We start from the raw sequence: 21,711 nt of genomic DNA on the forward strand, positions 1-21,711 counted from the left end.
TCAGATGTTGAACCCTAACTCCCAGTGAGATGGTGTCTGGAGATGGAGCCTTTGGGAAATGGGTGAGTTTAGTTGAGGTTGTGAGAGCGGGGCTCCCATGATGGGATTTGTGCCCTTGTAAGAAAAGGGAAAGACACGAGAGCCTGCTTTCTCTGCCATGTGAGAACAGTGAGAAGGTGGCCATCTGAAAGCCAGGAAGAGGATTCTCACCAGAAACCAGATCTTCTAGCACCCTAATCTTGGATTTCCAGCCTCCAAACTTGTGTTGTTTAAGCTTCTCAATCTGTAGTGTTTTGTTATGGCAGACCCAAAATTCCCACTTTTTGAGGTGATGGGATGGGATAGCGGGAGATGCAAACTTACCAGTTAAGAATGAATCAGGTACTTTGGGGACTTCCCTGGTGATTCAGTGGTTAAGACTCCACACTTGCATTGTAGGGGGCATGTGTTCAATCCCTGGTCAGGGATCTAAGATCCCACGTGCTGCTTGATGCAGCCAAAAAAATAGAGAAAGGAAGAAAGAGAGAAAGAAGGAATCAGTTGCTTTGGCTTAAACAGTCACAGATAAATATGTAGTCAGTTGAAGTTCAAACTCCCTCTAAGACTTTTCTCTCCTCTTTTGTTCTTCCCTCCTCCAAAGATGGGGACTTACAGATAGGGCAGGAATTTCATATCCTTGGGAGCAGCTGAAGGGGGGGTTGACCCCAGAACTGACCTCCTCAGATATGTCCCCTGCACCACCTGATCACATCCTGATGGAGACATTTGTGGTCAGTTCTTCTGGCAAAGCTGGAGGTCTCGTGGACTTTTTCCTCTGTTACCTGGCTCCACCTTAGCCCACGCTAGCCCTGTAAATCCTGAGTCTATCTCCACTTTATCTTCCAGCAGTGCCTGAGAGAAGCCTGCACTGGGTTCCCTCCCATTGCTACCACAGCACAGCAGCAGGCTTCTGGTTTCAATCCTTTCATCAAGACAAGTAAGAAGCTCTGGATCCTTCCACATCACACAGAAGCCAAGGGATTCTTGGAACTCTGTATTTGACCCTGTCTGTGCTTAAATGCCAGAGAAGGCAATGGCACCCCACTCCAGTACTCTTGCCTGGAAAATCCCATGGATGGAGGAGCCTGGAAGGCTGCAGTCCATGGGGTCGCTAAGAGTCGGACACAACTGAGCGACTTCACTTTCACTTTTCACTTTCATGAATTGGAGAAGGAAATGGCAACCCACCCCAGTGTTCTTGCCTGGAGAATCCCAGGGACAGGGGAGCCTGGTGGGCTGCCGTCTATGGGATCACACAGAGTCAGACACGACTGAAGCGACTTAGCAGCAGCAGCAGCAGTGCTTAAATGGTGGCTTCCCTGGTGGCTCAGTGGTAGAGTCTACCTTGCAGATTCTCCTCTGGCCAAGTAAATGGCAACACACTCCAGTATTCTTGCCTGGAAAATCCCATGGACAGAGGAGCCTGGTGGGCTACAGTCTATGGTGTTGCAAAGAGTCGGATACAGCTGAGTGACTAAACGATAACCATGCTTAAATACTGCCTTCAGACATTTCTACTTTGCTGCTTGGGTGGCTCCATATTATTGCAGTTCTCTTAGACGTCTTGAAGTTTTCCCTGTCTGTTTCTAGGGAAACTAGACCCACAGAAATTGCTGATGAGAATTGTACCTGCCTTTAGCTATACTCCACATTTCCTTTTCATATCATTCTGTGACATCCTGGACAGATTGCATCATTTCTATCAATTTTGGTTATTCAAAAAATGTATAAAACTTTAATTTCAAACTCTTTGTAAATTCCACCTCCTTTCTGTCTCCTCCAGAGAAGGCTTGAGTTGGAATCTTGGCTGTTTGAAGTGACCTGGGGTTGGAGGGAGTCCTGGCTGTGAAACAGCCTCCCTCCCTCTCCCAGACATGGCTCTTTCTCTCAAGTGTTGGAATCAGGAAGAAGGGAAAGAAAGGGGCACTGGTGTCCTCTCTCTATTGGCTGCTCTGCATCTCCAGTGAGCCCTGAGTGTGCGGCCAGCACTTCAAGTCCACCTCCCCTCAACTTTCTCAGTAATAGAACCCAGGCCACGGTGCCTAGTCCTGGGGTGCACAGCTTGTACATGAAGCAGCTGAAGAATATATATCTTCTTATGTTCCTTGTTCAGGGAATTTCTCACACCCTGGCCATGCCACGTAAGGGTGGGCAAGATCACTGTTCCACTGCCATTCCTCTTCCACGTGGCCAGTCAGCCCTCCCTGGCTTCCATCTTCTCTAGTAGAAATGGGTAGCTCTTTTAGGAATGGGTAGCCCAGCAACTCTGCTATCCAATCAGAGGTCACCAGCAGTAGATCCTAAAAGCCACTGTCTTGGAAACTTTCTTCACTTGGCAATGGGAGTCAGGAGAAATCCCTCCCCAAAAGGAAGGGAAGAATCCCCATGTCCCCAGGCTCTTTTATAAACCGCGGACTCCATATTAGGGGAGGGGGGTGTAGGTGGGGACTGATGCTCAGTTGTTCAGCCACTTAGTAAGACTTTGGAAGAAGTGGTAGATCCCAGTTACTGTTTTTAGCTCTGGATCCTTTTTGTCAACACAGGACAATAGGAAAAGTCCCCCTTGATGTCCCGTCATTCTTATATCTGAGCTTCCCCTATCATGTTGGAATTGCTTTCTTCCTAATTTTCTGAAAATAGACTCATTTCCGCAGATGGATGAAATGAGTTCTCACCAGCAAACAATGAAATGTGTCATGTGAAATTTCAAGGTCCCTTCTAAAGATCCTGTGATTCCATGAAAACAAAGTGGGGAAAGAAAGCAAGTTGCATGTATGAAATTAGGTAGATGGTTAAAACTAATTCATTACCCTTATTATTTCTGAATGAATTGAAGGGGTTTTTTCCTCTAAAGTTTGTCTCATTGATCAAATACATATTTGCTGCAAGTTTCTACAATAATCAAATCATTCATTTTTCCCATTCTTCTACTCCATTTTCTGTTCAATTCTATATTTTGATTGGTATCTTTACTGAAAAACAGTTCCTACAAATACATTTGCTGTTTGTAATTTTAGTTGCGTTTAATCTGAGCAGGATTTGGATGTTTCAACAGTTCAATATGCAAAACTCTGGTGATATCCAAGAATCTTTGCCCTGAAAGATTTTTGGATCTGTGTGATTAGGTAGTCTACAACTTTAAAGAAAAAAAAAAAAAAACAAACTCATTAGACTCATTGCAGAAGCATCAATTTAACAGTAAAATGCTGCCTCCTTCTGGATAAATTGTTTTAGGCATGATAAGCTTGTAAAACTGCTATAGAGGTATGTTATTTTATGAGTAAAACATTTTTATAATCCTACTTTTTTCATTAAAAAAATTAGAGGACTAGAGCAAGCTTTGAAAGATTATCTAGATTCTGCCTTTGAGCATGTAAAGAATCTTAAATTATCTAACCTATGGCACTGATTTGATTGTCTTTCTTTCAAAGGTCTTTAACTGAAAATATCAGATAAAATTGAAATTAGCATGGTTTCACTTTCATGTGAGGCTACCTTACTTAACATTCAGTTAGTATTATCATGTATGCATGCACACAGATTCATCTGCATGCCTAGAAAAGTGTGTGTGTGTGTGTTTAAAAAATGCAGTGAAATGCCTAGGTGTTCTAGTCTTAATTCTGTGCCAGCAGTCATGTGTATTTTGGCAAACCACTTAATCTCTCTGGGTCCCAGTTTCCTTATCTGTACACTGAGGATAATAAAACCATTGTTATTGACCTCAAAAAATACTTTGTGAGGCTCACTGAAATCAACAAAACACTGTGTGAGGTATTATTTATTATCTTTAAGGTTTTAACTGGTCACAGTCCTGAAGTGAAAGAACAGAATCAGATCTGTGACCAACAAGAAGAAAAATGCTTAATGATGCTTCACTGCATAAATGTTTAAAAATGCTTTATTGCATAACCACAGACAACTAGTTTGGTTATACTCAAATAAATCAAGTCTCTACTATCTGAAGTAAAAAGCTGGAGAAGAGGTTATAAATAACCTCAGACCACAATTATACAAAAGTCAAATCTACTCTCGGTTCTCCCGGGGGCAGTTTATCCCGACAGAACCAAAAGAGTAGGAGGTCTAACCAAGGTAGGTCAGGGACCCAGAGCAAAGCTTGTTTGCTCTACCTCATCCCCAAGCGAACATCTCCAACCCTTCGTGGAGCCCAGCCAGGATGCTCAAGGCTGACTGTGCCCTGGTTCTGTTGAAGGGATTTTTATGATTCTCCAAAAACCCTTCAGCAAAAGTAGTACTAACCAAAATCCAACCAGCTAAGAGGCCAAAGGACACTCCAAATTTTCTGGTCCCTACTCAGCCTTGACTAGTGGCTATTTTGTTTATATTTTGTCATTTTGTCTATAAAATGGGTGTAGCAAAAAAAAATGGGTGTAATAGTACCTACTTAATTAGATTGTTGTGCATTAATACAAGCAGAGCATTCAGAATAGCATCTGGCATTCAAGCATTCAGTATATGTTAGCTGCTACTGCTACCACCATTATTTTATCGCACTACTCTGCTCGCCCATGGCATTCATTTATGGACAAATGAAACTGTCTCTCTCACAGCTCTTCAGTTTTCTGAGACTGAAGATTGTTGCTCCTTTAAACCCTCTGGCCATCAATATTTTGAATTTTGTTCCTGGTGATGGACAGGGAGGCCTGGCATGCTGTGATCCATGGGGTCGCAAAGAGTCAGACACAATTGAGTGACTGAACGGAACGGAACTAGTGAGTCGGACACAACTGAGCAATTGAACTGAACTAGTTACCTCATATTACATATAATACTTCTTTTTACTTTTCAGTTACAAAGTAGTAAATTATAACTACTGGTGCTGTTTATGTGACCTAGTAGGCAAACCAAACAGCAACTCTTTATTCTGTAGCCATAAGAGCAGATGCACCTGGAATAAGAGCTAAGGTTTAGGCACATTTCAAGCTGTCAAACATTTTTTATGATCAGGAAATATTCCAGTTCTGTTTCACTCCAAGAGCAGAAGCAGCTAGTAATAACCCTAATTCAAAACTATCTGGTAAATCACTCTATGAAAGATATTTGTTGCTGTTTTTGTTGTTTAGTCACTAAGTCGCGTCCGACTCTCTTGCGACCCCATGGATCCTAGACCAGCAGGCTTTTCTGTCCTTGGGAGTCTCCAGTCAAGAATACTGAAGTAGGTTGCCATTTCCTTTTCCAAGGGGTCTTTTTGACCCAGGGAATCACCCTGCATCTCCTGCATTGGCAGGCGGATTCTTTACTACTGAGCAAGGGAAGCCTGGATGGCACTGAAACTGTTTTGAGAACTAAAAATGACACATGGCCACTAGAGGGCATTTAAATGATGTAGTAGGTTTCAGCTTCACACTTGATCTGTTTAAAATCCCAGCTGGTTTGCACTTGGCTCAAGCACTGTGATTCACATATTTTGACCCTGTGGGAACTCTTGAGGGAACTCTCATGATTTGGCTGAATGGACGCTTAAGAATATCTACAATAGATCCTATAGCTATGGATGTAAAACAATAAAATCCTTTCGGAGTTATGAAAAGAGAGAGGTAATTTTAAATTTCAGCCTGAAATCTCCAGAACAATTTTTTTTAAGTAAATTATTGAGGGCAAGATTGAGAGACTGGATAACTTAGTTCTTTTCAATTCACGTGTAACATGAAGTCTTAATAACCACAGAGCAGTATAATTCACTGACAGCTTGTCCCAGCTGACCACAGGTACTGCCAAGCCTGGCCTCTACCCGGGTCCAACAGCCTAATCCTATCTGCCATTTCCTCCTCAATTAATTCCTAGGAAAGGCTAGCTGTAGACTAGTGAAATACCCCAGAGGAGAGAGAAACAGAAGCGAATCCTCATGGAATAAAAAGGCTGTTATAAAGAAAGAAGACTAGTCAGTTATTTTTTCACCTTCCACAAGAATATTAGTAGAGAAACATTTTAAATTTCAGCAACCAAGACTTTAAAATAGCCATAAAGATGAAATTAAATAAGTACTAAAATAACCTATGAAATAAATGGAGAGGAAACCGTTCTATTTTGGGAAATTTTGCACAGCGACACTGAGATGAGTAGTGAAGCTTTCTAGCTATTTTCCTAGTTTTAAGAAGGTGCTCTTTAAAGCCCATAGTGCTTAATTCAAACTGTCCACTAAATGGCCCTAATACATCTGAGTTCCTTTAACTGGTGGAGCATTAAATCCCCTGTTAAAGTAAAGTACTGGCATATTTAATTATATTTGTGATTGAAGAAGTTGTCTTCTAAGGGGAAATCATGCAGTGATCATCTACAAGGTTTAATAATGAATTATTAATTACCTGAAAAGATAGAGAATTGAACATATGCTTTTTATTTCCTCTCTCAATGCCCTCCCCACCAAAAGACAGGAAGGGAAAGTAAAAGTTACAAATCCACAAGAAAATAAAGAATAAGAGAGATCAAAATGAGAGGGACTAACCTAAGAAAAAGCTGAAAACAAGCACCTACAGAGAGGGGAACAGTGATTAGCAAGCTCATCCCATCCCAGGACTTTGGGGACTCAGAGATCAAAAACACTCCTACCCTTTCCCAGAGGAAAGGCAGGGGCTACAAATGAACTGAAAGTAGAATCACTTTAAGGGAAGTCTACATTCTAGTCTGCAAGACCTTCCAACCCATTTGCCCACTCATTTCCCAGAAAGCTGGAAGACCAGCCCGATGGGCCCCCTCCAACACTAGAGAGAGAGTAGATCCTTCTGTGCTCTAACATTGGGCAAGCCCTCTAGAGCTCGGCTCACTCCACCTTGTTAGTCCTCCACACATCAGGCTCCCACCTTTGCACGAAAATCAACCTTCTCCATCCTCACTCTTACGACAGATAGCCAAGGCTCACCGAACAATCTAGGAAATACCCAACATAAGAGACACAGAACAAGACAAAAAGGAAAAACAAATAACAAAATTAAAGAAATAAAGACAATGCAGACAACAGAAGAAAATTTCAAAAAAATGAACCAGTATCCTCTGAAAAAGAAAGATACCTGTTGGACCCGTGACACAGGAATAAGGTGCTTTTTTAAAGGTTTTTCAAAAAGAAAGAAGTAATCAGAGAAAAAGGAAGTGCTTTTGAAAACTAACAGTATAAAAACCAAAATGAAAACTATTTCAAAAGAATCATCAGAAGAGAAATTTGAGGCAACGTCCCATAAAATAAAAGGGAAAAAGGCAAAAATGATAGTAACATTAGCAGGCAAATACAGGCTCCCCATTGTTAGACTAACAGAAGTTCTACAAAGAAATGAGAATAAAGCAAAAGGAGACAATTATTGAATAAATAATAAAAGAATAGTCCCTCAAACTTAAAGAAATGAGTTTCCAAATTGAATGCATCTACTTAATACCTGGGGCTTCCCTAGTGGCTCAGACAGTAAAGCCTCTGCCTGCAATACTGGAGACTGGGTTCCATCCTGGGGTCGGGAAGATCCCCTGGAGAAGGAAACAGCAACCCACTCCGATACCCTTGCCTGGAAAATCCCATGGATGGAGCTACAGTCCATGGGGTCGCAAAGAGTTAGACACGACTGCGTGACTTCACTTTCTTTCTTTATTACTTAATACCCAGCTTATTGAATAAAAAAAAAAAAAAAAAACTAAATTACCTCACTGTACAATTTCAGAACATTTGGAATGAAGAAATGATTCAAAACGCATGGGGCGGGGATGAGGGGGAGCCAGTATAGTTATATGCATAGGCTAGGCTAAGTCACTTCAGTCTTGTCCGACTCTGTGCGACCCCATAAACGGCAGCCCACCAGGCTCCCCTGTCCCTGGGATTCTCCAGGCAAGAACACTGGAGTGGGTTGCCATTTCCTTCTCCAATGCATGAAAGTAAAAAGTGAAAGTAAAGTCGCTCAATCGTGGCCGACTCTTAGCAACCCCACGGACTGCAGCCCACCAGGCTCCTCTGTCCATGGATTTTCCAGGCAAGAGTACTGGAGTGGGGTGCCATTGCCTTCTCCGAGTTATATGCATAGAACAGGTAATCAGAATTTATTGGAAATCAGACATCTGGAGAGTAGTAAGGCTGGAGAGATAGATTTCAGAGTCATCACACGGGAATGTAGAAGCTGAGGCAGGTCAGTAGGTGAAAGTTCCCAGGAGGAACGTGCACAGTGGCCTCCTAAGTCTTCCGTCTCAAAGCTGACGTAATAGGCAGGCATCGGCCAGCCTACTCTCACTACTAAAATAGGGGAGGCCACACCAAGCCATCGGAGAAGGCAATGGCACCCCACTCGAGTACTCTTGCCTGGAAAATCCCATGGATGGAGGAGCCTGGTAGGCTGCAGTCCATGGGGTCTCTAAGAGCCGGACACGACTGAGCAACTTCACTTTCACTTTTCACTTTCATGCATTGGAGAAGGAAATGGCAACCCACTCCAGTGTTCTTGCCTGGAGAATCCCAGGGACGGGGGAGCCTGGGGGCCTGCCGTCTGTGGGGTCACACAGAGTCAGACACGACTGAAGTGACTTAGCATAGCTTAGCATAGCATAGCATACACCAAGCCATGTTGAATCCTAAGGCAAAAGGGAAAATCAGTTATATTAATCCTGTCTACAGTGTTGAATAATGTCTCCCAAAAATATACATCCACTAGAGCCACAGAACATGACCTTATTTGGAAATAGGGTCTTTGTAAATATAATCTGATTAGATGAGATCATACTGGATTAGAGTGGGCCCTAAATCCAGTGGCTGGTGTCCTTATGAGAAGAGGAAAGACACAGAGACACACCTGGAAGAAGGTCATGGGAAATGGAGGCACAGTTTGGAGTGGTGCAGCTACAAACCAAGGAGTAAGATTTCGGCAACCACCAGAAGCTAGGGGAGAGGCATGAGGTTTCTCCTGATGTGTCTAACCGCCAGAACTGGGAGACAATACAGTTCTGTTAAGCCATCCAGTTTATGGTCTATGGTTACAGCAGCCCTAGGAAACTGATCTGGCTTCATTTAAAATTTTGACGTTTTGTTTTGGATTGCTTGGCATAAATTTTGATTTTTAAAAATACTACATTAGAATATCTTGACTAAAGAGTTTTTGGCATCTCCTTAAATTTTGCCCCAAAAGCAATTAATCCAAGCCCTAGGGCATGTTTTAAATACTTTTACTGAATTACTAACAACCAATCTTCTCAGTCCATCTTTTTGCAGAGACATATTCTATATATCCAAAGAACAAAGAGTAAAAGCAAGCAAGCATGATTTCTAAATAAAATAGTTGATTTCTTCAACAAAGACAATTACATTTTCTCCCCCTCATTGTAGAAATGCAGCCCATCTCTTGGGAGGGACATACAGACATTGGCAGCCTTGTTTAAAAGCAGTAGGCACCGTCTGATCATTCCATCTGCTTCCCCTGGGAAAGAAAAATCATTACATGGCAATTTCAGTGGCCTTGAATCCCACGTAGTGAATTTTATTAACACGTTGTATTCACTCTGAAAAAAATATTTAAGCTGAATGTGAGTATGAGAGAGTTGGGTATAGAGTAAGTGGCAGTCTTAGAACAGGGCCCCAAGTCTTTTGACACTCCTTTCATGGAGCAGTGGTGGTATGCAGGTTTCCTATGGACCCACTTTCTCTTCCCTTTTTTTTTTTTTCTTTTAATTGACGTATAGTTGATTTATGGGCTTCCCTGATAGCTCAGTTGGTAAAGAATCCACTTGCAATGCAGGAGACCCCATTTCAATTTTCTGGGTCAGGGAGATCCACTGGAGAAGAGATAGGCTACCCACTCCAGTATTCTTGGGCTTCCCTTGTGTCTCAGCTGGCAAAGAATCCACCTGCAGTGCGGGAAACCTGGGTTCAATCCCTGGATTGGGAAGATCTCCTGGAAAAGGGAACAGCTACCCACTCCAGTATTCTGGCCTGGAGAATTCCATGGACTGTATGGCCCATGAGATCCCAAAGAGTGGGACATGAACTGAGCAATTTTCATTTTCAGTTTTATAGTTGATTTACAATGTTGTATTATTTCTGCTGCATAGCAAAATGACTCAGTTATACATATATATGCATTTGTTTTTATGTTCTTTTCCATTACGGTTTATCCTAGGAGATTAAATATATTAATAGTTCCCTGTCCTATACAGTATTGTCTATCCATTCTAATAGATTGCATAATAAACCATTGTAATAGTTTGAATCTACTAGCTCCAGTCAGTTATCATTCCAATCCCAAAGAAAGGCAATGCCAAAGAATGCTCAAACTACTGCACAATTGCACTCATCTCACACGCTAGTAAAGTAATGCTCAAAATTCTCCAAGCCAGGCTTCAGCAATACATGAACTGTGAACTTCCAGGTGTTCAAGCTGGTTTTAGAAAAGGCAGAGGAACCAGAGATCAAATTGCCAACATCCGCTGGATCATTGAAAAACCAAGAGAGTTCCAGAAAAACTTCTATTTCTGCTTTATTGACTATGCCAAAGCCTTTGACTGTGTGGATCACAATATTAACTGTGGAAAATTCTGAAGGGATGGGAATACCAGACCACCTGACCTGCATCTTGGGAAACCTGAATGCAGGTCAGGAAGCAACTTAGAACTGGACATGGAACAACAGACTGGTTCCAAATAGGAAAAGGAGTACATCAAGGCTGTATATTGTTACCCTGCTTATTTAACTTCTATGCAGAGTACATCATGAGAAACGCTGGGCTGGAAGAAGCACAAGCTGGAATCAAGATTGCCAGGAGAAATATCAATAACCTCAGATATGCAGATGACACCACCCTTATGGCAGAAAGGGAAGAAGAACTCAAGAGCCTCTTGATGAAAGTGAAAGAAGAGAGTGAAAAAGTTGACTTAAAGCTCAACATTCAGAAAACGAAAATCATGGCATCCAGTCCCATCACTTCATGGCAAATAGATGGGAAAACAGTGGAAACAGTGGCTGACTTTATTTTTCTGGGCTCCAAAATCACTGCAGATGGTGATTGCAGCCATGGAATTAAAAGACGCTTACTCCTTGGAAGGAAAGTTATGACCAACCTAGATAGCATATTCAAAAGCAGAGACATTACTTTGCCAACAAAGGTCCATCTAGTCAAAGCTATGGTTTTTCCAGTAGCCATGTATGGATGTGACAGTTGGACTATAAGGAAAGCTTAGTGCTGAAGAATTGATGCTTTTGAACTGTGGTGTTGGAGAAGACTCTTGAGATTCCCTTGGACTGCAAGGAGATCCAACCAGTCCATTCTTAAGGAGATCAGTCCTGGATGTTCATTGGTAGGACCGATGTTGAAGCTGAAACTGCAATACTTTGGCCACCTGATGCGAAGAGATGACTCATTTGAAAAGACCCTGATGCTGGAAAAGATTGAGGGCAGGAGGAGAAGGGGACGACAGAGGATGAGATGGTTGGATGGCATCACCGACTCAATGGACATGGGTTTGGGTGGACTCCAGGAGTTGGTGATGGACAGGGAGGCCTGGTGTGCTTCAGTTCATGGGGTCACAAACAGTCAGACACAACTGAGCGACTGAACTGAATTAACTCCAGACTCCGAGTTCATCCCTTCGTCTCCCCATCCCCCTTGGCAATCACAAGCCTGTTTTTTATATCTATAATTCTGTTTCTCTTTCATGTTGTTGTTTAGTTGCCAAGTCATGTCAGATTCTTTCGTGACCCCATGGACTATATAGCCCACCAGCCTCCTCTGTCCATGAGATCTCCCAGACAAGACTATTGGAGTGGGTTGCCATTTCCTTCTCCAGGGGCTCTTCCCAACCGAGGGATTGAACCCATATCTCCGGCATTGCAGGTGGATTCTTTACCGTCAGAGCCACCAGGGAAGCCCCATAGATAGGTTCATTCATGTCATATTTTAGATTCCACATATTTATGATATCGTATGATATTTGTCTTTCTCTTTCTGACTTATTTCACTTAGTATGATAATCTCTAGTTGCAAAAAAATATAGAATACTTGACAAATTTGCATGTCTTCCTTGTGTGGGGGCCATGTTAATCTTCTCTGAATCATTCTGATTTTAGTGTGTGTGCTGCCAAAGAAAGCACTGGGCACACTTCTTGAATCTGGGCAGGCTTATGACTCCTTCAACCAAGAGACTACTGTGGGCTCAGTCTGGAGGCTGGGTCATAAAAGGCATCACAGCACAGGCATTAAACACTAGAACACTTGGTCTTGAAGTCCTGAGCTGCCATGTACAAGTCTAACTACCCTGAGAGAACAGTAGCTGTAAGGAAGCCAAGCTGCAGAAAGAAGACAAATGTAGTTACTCCAGCTGACAGCCCCAGGCCCTGAGGCAGCCCAGCCCAAAGGATGAGACCTGAAATCTCAAGGAGAGGTCCACCACCCCTGCAGAGCCCAGTCTGACTCCTGACCCACAAAACCTGTGACCCTAGTCAAGTGGTTATTTCAAGATGCTAAAATTGGGTCAGTTTTCTATGCAGCAAAAGTAACTGCAACAGAGTATGAGGGTCAAAGACATATCAATACGAATGGATAGATTTATTATCCAAAAATATCCCAATCATCAGCAGAGTGGAAGTTTACAATACTTTGGAGTAAAAGTTTTCCCAGAATCATCTGGAATGATCTTTGAACTTGTTTTCTGCTCTAGCTTCAGAGCAATGAAACATGTAAAGCCCATCCCTTGCTCATGCTTTTCTGTTCAAATTCCCTGTTAACTGTGAAAGCCTCTATCTTAGAGGTGCTTCCTAAGGTCGCTCAGATGGTAAAGCATCTGCCTGCAATGCAGGAGATCCAGGTTCGATCCCCGGGTTGCGAAGATCCCCTGGAGAAGAGAATGGCAACCCACTCCAATATTCTTGCCTGGAGAATCCCATGGACAGAGAAGCCTGGCAGGCTACAGTCTATGAGGTCTTAAAAGAGTCAGACACAACTGAGCATGCGCAGACCTACACCACCCACGGGGAAAAAAAAAAAAAGACATGCCAAACTTCTCAGCTCAGGCAAGTGCAGCAAAAACCTACCATGCAGTCAGTCCCCAATCTTAGAAGACAGAAGGATTAAAGTTAGTAAACCTTGCTGTTTGAGCCTCCATCTCAAATTCCAACCCATGAATGCAAATATGAGTACACTGCATCCTCAGCCTTCCCAATTAGACAGGCAATTAGCGTAATTTCTCAGGTGAGGATGTTATCTCCTGTCTATATGTTTCACAGTTCTAACAGTAAAAATGTCAATACCATTGCTGACATTTTAAAAACTAATATGGTCGTTACTTTTGTTTGTATTTTATTTATAACAAATGTTTTATACTTATCTATTTAGCTGCTCTGTGTCTGAGGTTTGGCAGGATCTTGGATCTTCATTGCTTCATGAGGCAGCTTTAGTTGTGGCATGAGGGAGATTTTTTATTTTTTAGTTGTACCATGTGGGATGTAGTCCCCTGACCAAGGATGGAAGCCAGGCCCCCTGCATTGGGTGCTTGGGATCTTAGCCACTGGACCACCAGGGAAGTCCCTTGTTTATATTTTAAAGTCACACACACACACACACACACACACACACAATATTAACTGCCAACAATGCTCCTGCTTTTTTATTTCATCCTTAAAACACAATATATGGTAAGGATAATAATAAAGTTCTATAAATATATAACATGCTAGTTAGAATAAGCAAGCTTTGTGTTGCTATCATCCTGGGATCCAGTTCTACTTTATGATAAGATATACAAGTTAATCACCCCCTTGGAATGTAGAATTTGGGTGGGGGATGGGGAGGAGGAATGTAGAACTGTGTTTCTGTAAAGTGCAGACTTCACAGTAGACATATAGTATTACACAGATATGAGAATAACAGAATTTATCATTTTTTCTGTTTTCACTATGCAGTTACCAAATGTCACTAAAATGAACAATTATTTATATTTTTCTCTAGTTTTATTGAGATGTAATTGGCATATAATATTATGTAAGTTTAAGGTGCACACTGTGATAATCTGATACATGGCTATATGGCTAAATGTTTACCATAAGAAGAGCCGTTAACACATCCTTCACCTCACATAGTTAGCATTTGTTGTTATGCTGAGAACATTTAAGATCCATTCTCTTACTGAGAAAACTGGATAAGTACATGCAGGAAAATGCAATTTGACCCTTCTCTTCAGTCAATTCAGTTCAGTCGCTCAGTCGTGTCCAACTCTTTGCAACCCTATGAATCGCAGCATGCCAGGCCTCCCTGTCCATCACCAACTCCTGGAGTCCACCCAAACCCATGTCCATTGAGTCGGTGATGCCATCCAGCCATCTCATCCTCTGTCGTCCCCTTCTCCCCCTGCCCCAAGACCCTCCCAACATCAGAGTCTTTTCCAATGAGTCAACTCTTCGCATGAGGTGGCCAAAGTACTGGAGTTTCAGCTTTAGCATCATTCCTTCCAAAGAAATCCCAGGGCTGATCTCTTTCAGAATGGACTGGTTAGATCTCCTTGTAGTCCAAGGGACTCTCAAGAGTCTTCTCCAACACCACAATTCAAAAGCATCAATTCTTCGGCGCTCAGCCTTCTTCACAGTCCAACTCTCACATCCATACATGACCACAGGAAAAACCATAGCCTTGACTAGATGGACCTTTGTTGGCAAAGTAATGTCTCTGCTTTTGAATATGCTATCTAGGTTGGTCATAACTTTCCTTCCAAGGAGGAAGCGTCTTTTAATTTCATGGCTGCAGTCAGCATCTGCAGTGATTTTGGAGCCCAGAAAAATAAAGTCTGACACTGTTTCCACTGTTTCCCCATCTATTTGCTATGAATTGATGGGACTGGATGCCATGATCTTCATTTTCTGAATGTTGAATTTAAGCCAACTTTTTCACTCTCCACTTTCACTTTCATCAAGAGGTTTTTGAGTTCCTCTTCACTTTCTGCCATAAGGGTGGTGTCATCTGCATATCTGAGGTTATTGATATTTCTCCTGGCAATCTTGATTCCAGCTTGTGCTTCTTCCAGTCTAGCATTTCTCATGATGTACTCTGCATATAAGTTAAATAAGCAGGGTGACAATATACAGCCTTGATGTACTCCTTTTCCTATTTGGAACCAGTCTGTTGTTCCATGTCCAGTTCTAACTGTTGCTTCCTGACCTGCATACAGATTTCTCAAGATGCAGGTCAAGTGGTCTGTTATTTCCATCTCTTCAGAATTTTCCACAGTTTATTGTGATCCACACAGTCAAAGGCTTTGGCATAGTCAATAAAGCAGAAATAGATGTTTTTCTGGAACTCTCTTGCTTTTTCCATGATCCGGCAGATGTTGGCAATTTGATCTCTGGTTCCTATGCCTTTTCTAAAACCAGCTTGAACATCTGGAAGTTCACAGTTCACGTATTGCTGAAGCCTGGCTTGGAGAATTTTGAGCATTACTTTACTAGCATGTGAGATGAGTGCAGTTGTGCGGTAGTTTGAGCATTCTTTGGCATTGCCTTTCTTTGGGATTGGAATGAAAACTGACCTTTTCCAGTCCTGTGGCCACTGCTGAGTTTTCCAAATTTGCTGGCATATTGAGTGCAGCACTTTCACAGCATCATCTTCCAGGATTTGAAACTCTCTCTTACACCACTTAAAAAAAATGAACTCAACATGGATTAAAGACATAAACGTAAGACCTGAAACCATAAAACTCCTAGAAGAAAACACAGCTGAAAAGCTCCTTGACACTGGTCTTGGCAGCAGTTTCCCAGACCTAACACCAAAGACACAAGCAAGAAAAACAAAAACCAACTGGTGGGGCTACATCAGATTAAAAAGCTTTCACAGCAAAGAAGCAACCAACACAATGAGAAAGCAGCCTACAGGATGGAAGAAAATATTTGCAAATCATATATCTGATAAGGGGTTTATTTCCAAAATATAGAAAGAACTCATAAACTTAGCAAAAACAACAAAAAAAACCCTTCTAAAAAGTACGCAGTAGAATTGAATAGTTTTCCAAAGACAACACATAAAAAAAGGCACATAAAAAACATGCTCCACACCACTAATCACCAGGGAAATGCAAATCAAAACCACAAGATATTACCTCATTCCTATTTAAATGGTGGTGGTTTAGGTGATTTAGTCACTAAGTTGTGTCTGACTCTCATGACCCCACCGACTGTAGCCCACTAGGCTCCTCTGTCCATGGGATTCTCCAGGCAATAATACTGGAGTTGGTGGCCATTTCCCTTCTCCAGGGAATCTTCCCGACCTGGAGCTCAAACTCAGGATCTCCTGCATTGCAAGCAGATTCTTTACCCACTGAGCTACGAGAGAAGCCTTTCAAAAAGATAAGAGACAAGAAGTGTTATCAAAGGGTGTGAAGGAAAGGGAATCCTTTTGCACTGTTGGGAATGCAAACTGGTGCAGCCACTATGGAAAACAGTATGGAGGTTCCTCAAAAACTTAAAACTAGCACTACCCATGATCTAACAACCCCGCTACTGAATCTATATCCAAAGGAACTGAAATCAGGATCGCATGAAGATATCCACACTCCCTTGTTCAGTGCTGCAGTATTCACAATAGCCAACCTAAGATCCATGAATTGATGAATGGATAAAGAAAATGTGGTGTATATATAATGGATACTATTCATACATGAGAAAAAGAAGGAAATTCTGCTGTTTGAGACAACTTAGATGAAACTTGAGGGCATTGTGCTAAGTGAAATAAGTCAGACAGGGAAAAACAAATATTGTATTATCACTCATATGTGGAACATAAAAACCCAAAGTCATACAGTGGAGTCACCAGGATCTAGGGAATGGGGGAGATGAGACAGTATTGGTCAAAGAATTGGACAAACTTCCAGTTATAAGATTAATAAGTTCTGAGGATCGAATATACAGCATGGTGATTAAAACTAATAATACTGTATTATATGTGCTTATTTAGGGCTGTGCTGGGTCTTCGTTGCTGCACCGAGTTTCTCAAGTTGCAGTGACCTGGGGGTATACTTCATTGCAGTGCACCGGCTTCTCATTGTGTTGGCTTCTCTCGTTGCGAAGCACATGTTCCAGTTGCATGGGCTTCAGTGGTTGCAGCATGTGAGCTTGGTGTTTATGGCTCTTGGGCTCTAGAGTGTGGGCTCGGTAGTTGCAGCTCACAGGCTTAGTTGCTGTGCAGTATGTGGAGTCTTCCTGGACAGGGGGTCAAACTGGTGTCCCCTGCGTTGGCAGGCGGATTCTCAACCATTGCACCACCAGGGAAGTCCCAGTACTGTATTATATTTGAATGTTGCTAAGAGAGTAGATCTTTAATATTCTCACCACAAAAGAGAAACGGTAATTATGTAACAGGATGGAGGTGTTAGCTAACTATGGTGGTAATAATTTTGAAATAAATGAATGTATCAAATTAGCACATTGTATACGGATGAGATGGCTGGATCGCATCACTGACTCAATGGATGTGAGTCTGAGTGAACTCCAGGAGTTGGTGATGGACAGGGAGGCCTGGCGTGCTGCGATTCATGGGGTCGCAAAGAGTCGGACACGACTGAGCAACTGATCTGATCTGATACCTTAAACTTCTACAGTGTTGTCAATTATATCTCAGTAAAGCCAGAGGAATAAAAAGATTACTCTCTAAGCAACTTCCAAGTATATAATACAGTATTGTCAACTGTAGTCACGATTCTGTACATTACATTCCCAGAATTTATTCCTCACATCACTGTAGTTTGGACCCCATGGCTAACATCTCATTTCCTCTACCCCTCAACCCCTGGTTCCCACCATTCTACTGTCTGTTTCTGAATCTTTCTTAACATTCCACATGTAAGTGAGATCATACTATATTTGTCTCTATTTCACTTAGCATAATGTCCTCAAGATTCCAGTTATTTTTAAATCATGGAATACAGAGGTGTGCATTTTCTTTCATATAGGGAACTAAAACATAAACCAAACTTCAGGAGTAACCTCGATTGTTTTAGCAAAATGCAAAATATGTTTCCCACCAATTTCTGCAAGTTATTGTTAACCAAGCAGAATAAGACAGATAACAGAGAAATCTGTAATGAGAGCATGATTCAGTCAATTGGCAACATTATATCCTAATGAATTCTATCAATCATCTTCAATTAGATATTAATTCCTTAGTACTAGACATGCTCACTCAGAGACTATGGAATTGGAAACAGCAGAGGCTCTGCCTTCTGTAACATTAGGCGAGGGATTCTCTGGGCTTTAGGTTCCCCAAGTGTAGAACAAGGATAACAAACACCCCTGCAGAACTGGGCACAGGGGCCAACATGTTGAGAAGCCTACAGGGGGACATGTAGTCTGGAATCGCTGTATATTATTATTTCATAGGCAGAAGCCCTGTGATTGTTTCTCAAGAGGCAGCTAAAGCTACAGGTTTATTCTGGCAAAGACACAACTCGTCTGAGGAAATACATCTCTGAGGCATAGGCATGGATGAATTGAAACTGATGTGTTTCTTCAGTTGTATAGAATTTACAGCTATGTTGTTATCTGAGGTTGAGTTTTATATCATTTACTGCATGATTATTTTTTCGTTTCTGATTCTAAACAGCTCACCACACACTCCCTCCACTCTCCTATCTCTCGCTTTCTTTCCTTAATTATTCTCTTTCTCATACACACACCTACTTTCACTGGACATCTATGGGAAGAAGTAAGAGGCAGCTTTTAGAAGAGGAGATTTTACATCTAACTATATACATACTACATATCTAACCATCCCCCCCCCCCAAAAAAAAAAAAAAACCCTTAAGAAAAATTCTTCTATTTCCTTTTTTGGTCATTTAAGGTAGAAGCATTTAAAGGAGGAAGGAAAGGCTGGCTTAACAATCAAAAAATAAAGGAAGTTAAAGAAATCGTGAAAGCAAAAGGGGAGTGGGAGGGAGACAAGAGAACTCAGGGAAAAAAACAAAATCACGGAAAGTGGAAAAAGACAAGTGAAGCAGGAAGACAAGAAAAAAGGCTATAATAGCTCAGGCTCAGAGGGTTCCAAAGGCAGCCTTAGTCACGCTGGCCAGAGTACTGGCATGGTGAAAGCAGTGGCCTGAATTTCAGGCAAACCATAGAAATTACAGAATCTCGGGCAAAGAATATAAATCTGAGTCTTTTTCACTGCCTGTAAAAGGAAGATGAAATCTTTGCCCCTTATACGTTTAAATTCTCATTTTATTTCTGTACCCCTCGCGTTGGCTCAAGTTGCTTACAAAACGATTAACCACGGCGTTAAGTTCTTCAACAGCTTTTTATACCCATCCTTTCAAGATGCCACCTGGATAATTCAAATAGAAAATAAAATCACATTAATCCGATCAAACCAACTAGGTACCGCTTATCCCAGCTTCCATATGCTAAGTTGTCATTTTATGAATGTCACTCTCCCACTTTACACACTAAGGGAACACATTAAAACGACAAGCAAGTCTTCAAATAAACCTAAATTACAACACATTTTGCAGTTTCCTTTTAATAGAACTTCTAGCTTGGAAGATCAACTAGGGTGTGGGGCCGTTTTCACCCTTATTAGGAAACGAACACAGTTTACAGGCTTAATTCGAAGTTTTAGGAAATTACAAAAGACGTTTCCTTTCCAAGAGAGGGTCACGCCACAGGAGAAGCCAGCGACCTCCATACCCGGCACGCCCTTCACTTGGCATCAGATTAGGACTAAGAAGGCGGGGTCTGCCGCTGCCGTCACAAGAGGCCGGCGCTGCGGAGGGAGGGGCGAAGGGAGTGGCGGGCGACGACGCGACTGCGCAGGGACGGAAAGCGGGTAGGCGGAAAAGACCGGCGAGCTAGATCCGGCAGCCGGCGGAGGAAGCCGCTCGACCACGGCCACGCAAGGGAAGAGTGTGCCGCGCGTGCGCGGGGCGTGGCCGAAGCCTTCCGTCTTTCCGGCTTCTAGGCGTCTCTTCCCGCTTCCCCTCGCGACCCTGGCTGGCTTGGGCCTTCTTAGAAGTGACGAGGTTGGGGCGCTCCTCCCTCTCCACCGTTATGAAATCTTTCTGCCCCCGGAGTCCGAGGCAGCCCAACCAAGTCTTGCACGTGTTCATTGACCCCAGGCCGAGCGCGATCAGGCTTCGCGGGCACTGCGGGACCTGGGGCGGGGTTGGGGGAGTAAACTCCGAGCGCTTGTCTCACGGACTGTGGGCACGAGACTGACCCCTGGTTGGTTGAAGATCTTTCCAACTGACCACCCCCTTCGTTCAGTTCCGCCACGAAGAGCCCTCGGAGAAACCCGGCTCTAGATCGGAAATGGCCCTTTAGCTGCTGGAGGAGGGAGTTACCGCCAGAGTCCTGTAAAAATTGTACATGCTGTAATGATTGTCTAAATTCACTTCCCCGAAGCAGGCAGAACGTTATGAGGTTCCTTATTGAGAAGGACAAGCAGAGTGAAGTGATTCTTGGCCTTCACTTTTTAAAATAGTTCCTGTAACTATGAGGGGATACAATGGAGCTTTTCCTGCTTGTGTCTTCCCTGCTGCCACCTGTTTCTCCCAGGGAAGAGAGACCGGGTTGGGATTTCCGAGTCTACAGATCCAAAGCAGCCTCAAAGGAATCACATCAGAACAATACCTAAACAGCCCACCTCGATCCTTTTTTAAGTTGGGATTGAATGAATAAATATAAACTAGTGGTTAAATGTATGAAGGGCAGGGAAGTCTGGCGTGCTGCAGTCTATGGGGCTGCAAAGAGTCCAACAGGAACACAACTGAGCAACTGAACAAGTCTATTCTCTTATTTTTCTATTCTGAAAATTAGGTATACATTAGATATTGTTAAACCTACAGGCAAAACAGTTGATAACTCAGCAGCCATCTCCCACTGATTCATACTTCTCACCTTAAGCACTACCTGGATTGCTATTGAGATACTGGTGATTTGTATGAAAACAATACACTATAAAGCAATTATGAGTCAACTGTAAGTAGTTGCTTTCAAGATGTAGGGATGCTTTTAGATAACCTCTAAATTGTTTCCTGATTTGTGAATAGAAAAATCTGTGGTAGTTTCAAGGTGTGGCAGATGAGCAATATCCGGTTCTGTGTGTGTGTGTCACTGTTATACTACAAGGAAACATTTTCCTATAACAAAACTAGACTAGGTCTCCAGTTTAATGTCACAATGTAAGTATTAAATCAATCCAAATAATAGTTTCTCTAAAGTGTCCTATGGTGGGCCTGGAGAAAGCTTGTTTTCAGTTCAATTCAGTCCAGTTGCTCAGTCCTGTCTGACTCTTTGGGACCCCATGAACTGCAGCGGCCAGTTTTAGTTTCAGAGTCAAGTGATTTATTTTCATTGTAACAACCAGTGTTACACTGAACCAGGGAAAAGCAGTATTATGATAAAGCCTTTGAATGTTGTCTCCAAAAGAACACTGGATTGGTCATCATAAGAGCCAGAATTCTAACATAACCCTGCCACTCAATATAAATTCTTCACCTAAAATCTTTCGCTTCTTTGGATTCCCATTTGCTCACGTTTAGTGTGGTCCTTGTCACTCTTGAATTTTCCTGTTGGCTGGTCTGTCTTCCACTCTTTGGTCTGAGCACTTAGCATAACATAGTTCAGTGGGTACTCACTAGAGATTTGTTGAAATAACTGCTTCCAAATCTACAAAGTTTGACATTGAGGCATTTTTCTTTCTTGAAAAAATATATGTAAGATCTGTCATT

General features: G+C 42.3%; 1 long non-coding RNA gene and 1 other non-coding gene across 2 annotated transcripts in view; both read right to left on the reverse strand.

Annotated features, from left to right (window-relative positions):
- Window positions 1-1,882: 1,882 nt before the first annotated feature.
- LOC133248037 (uncharacterized) overlaps window positions 1,883-21,711 on the reverse strand; it is a 28,181-nt gene continuing 8,352 nt past the window's right edge. Inside the window, exons 2-3 of the long non-coding RNA XR_009736598.1 lie at window positions 16,093-16,328; window positions 1,883-15,756 (exon numbers count right to left, since the gene is read on the reverse strand). This is a non-coding gene — a long non-coding RNA (uncharacterized LOC133248037). The remainder of the gene's footprint in view (window positions 15,757-16,092; window positions 16,329-21,711) is intronic.
- On the reverse strand, window positions 11,997-12,103 carry LOC133255051 (U6 spliceosomal RNA). Its single transcript, XR_009738850.1, has one exon. It is a non-coding gene; the product is annotated as a U6 spliceosomal RNA (small nuclear RNA).

Source organism: Bos javanicus, chromosome 1, assembly GCF_032452875.1.
Source record: "Bos javanicus breed banteng chromosome 1, ARS-OSU_banteng_1.0, whole genome shotgun sequence".
NCBI classification, from domain to species: Eukaryota; Metazoa; Chordata; class Mammalia; order Artiodactyla; family Bovidae; genus Bos; species Bos javanicus.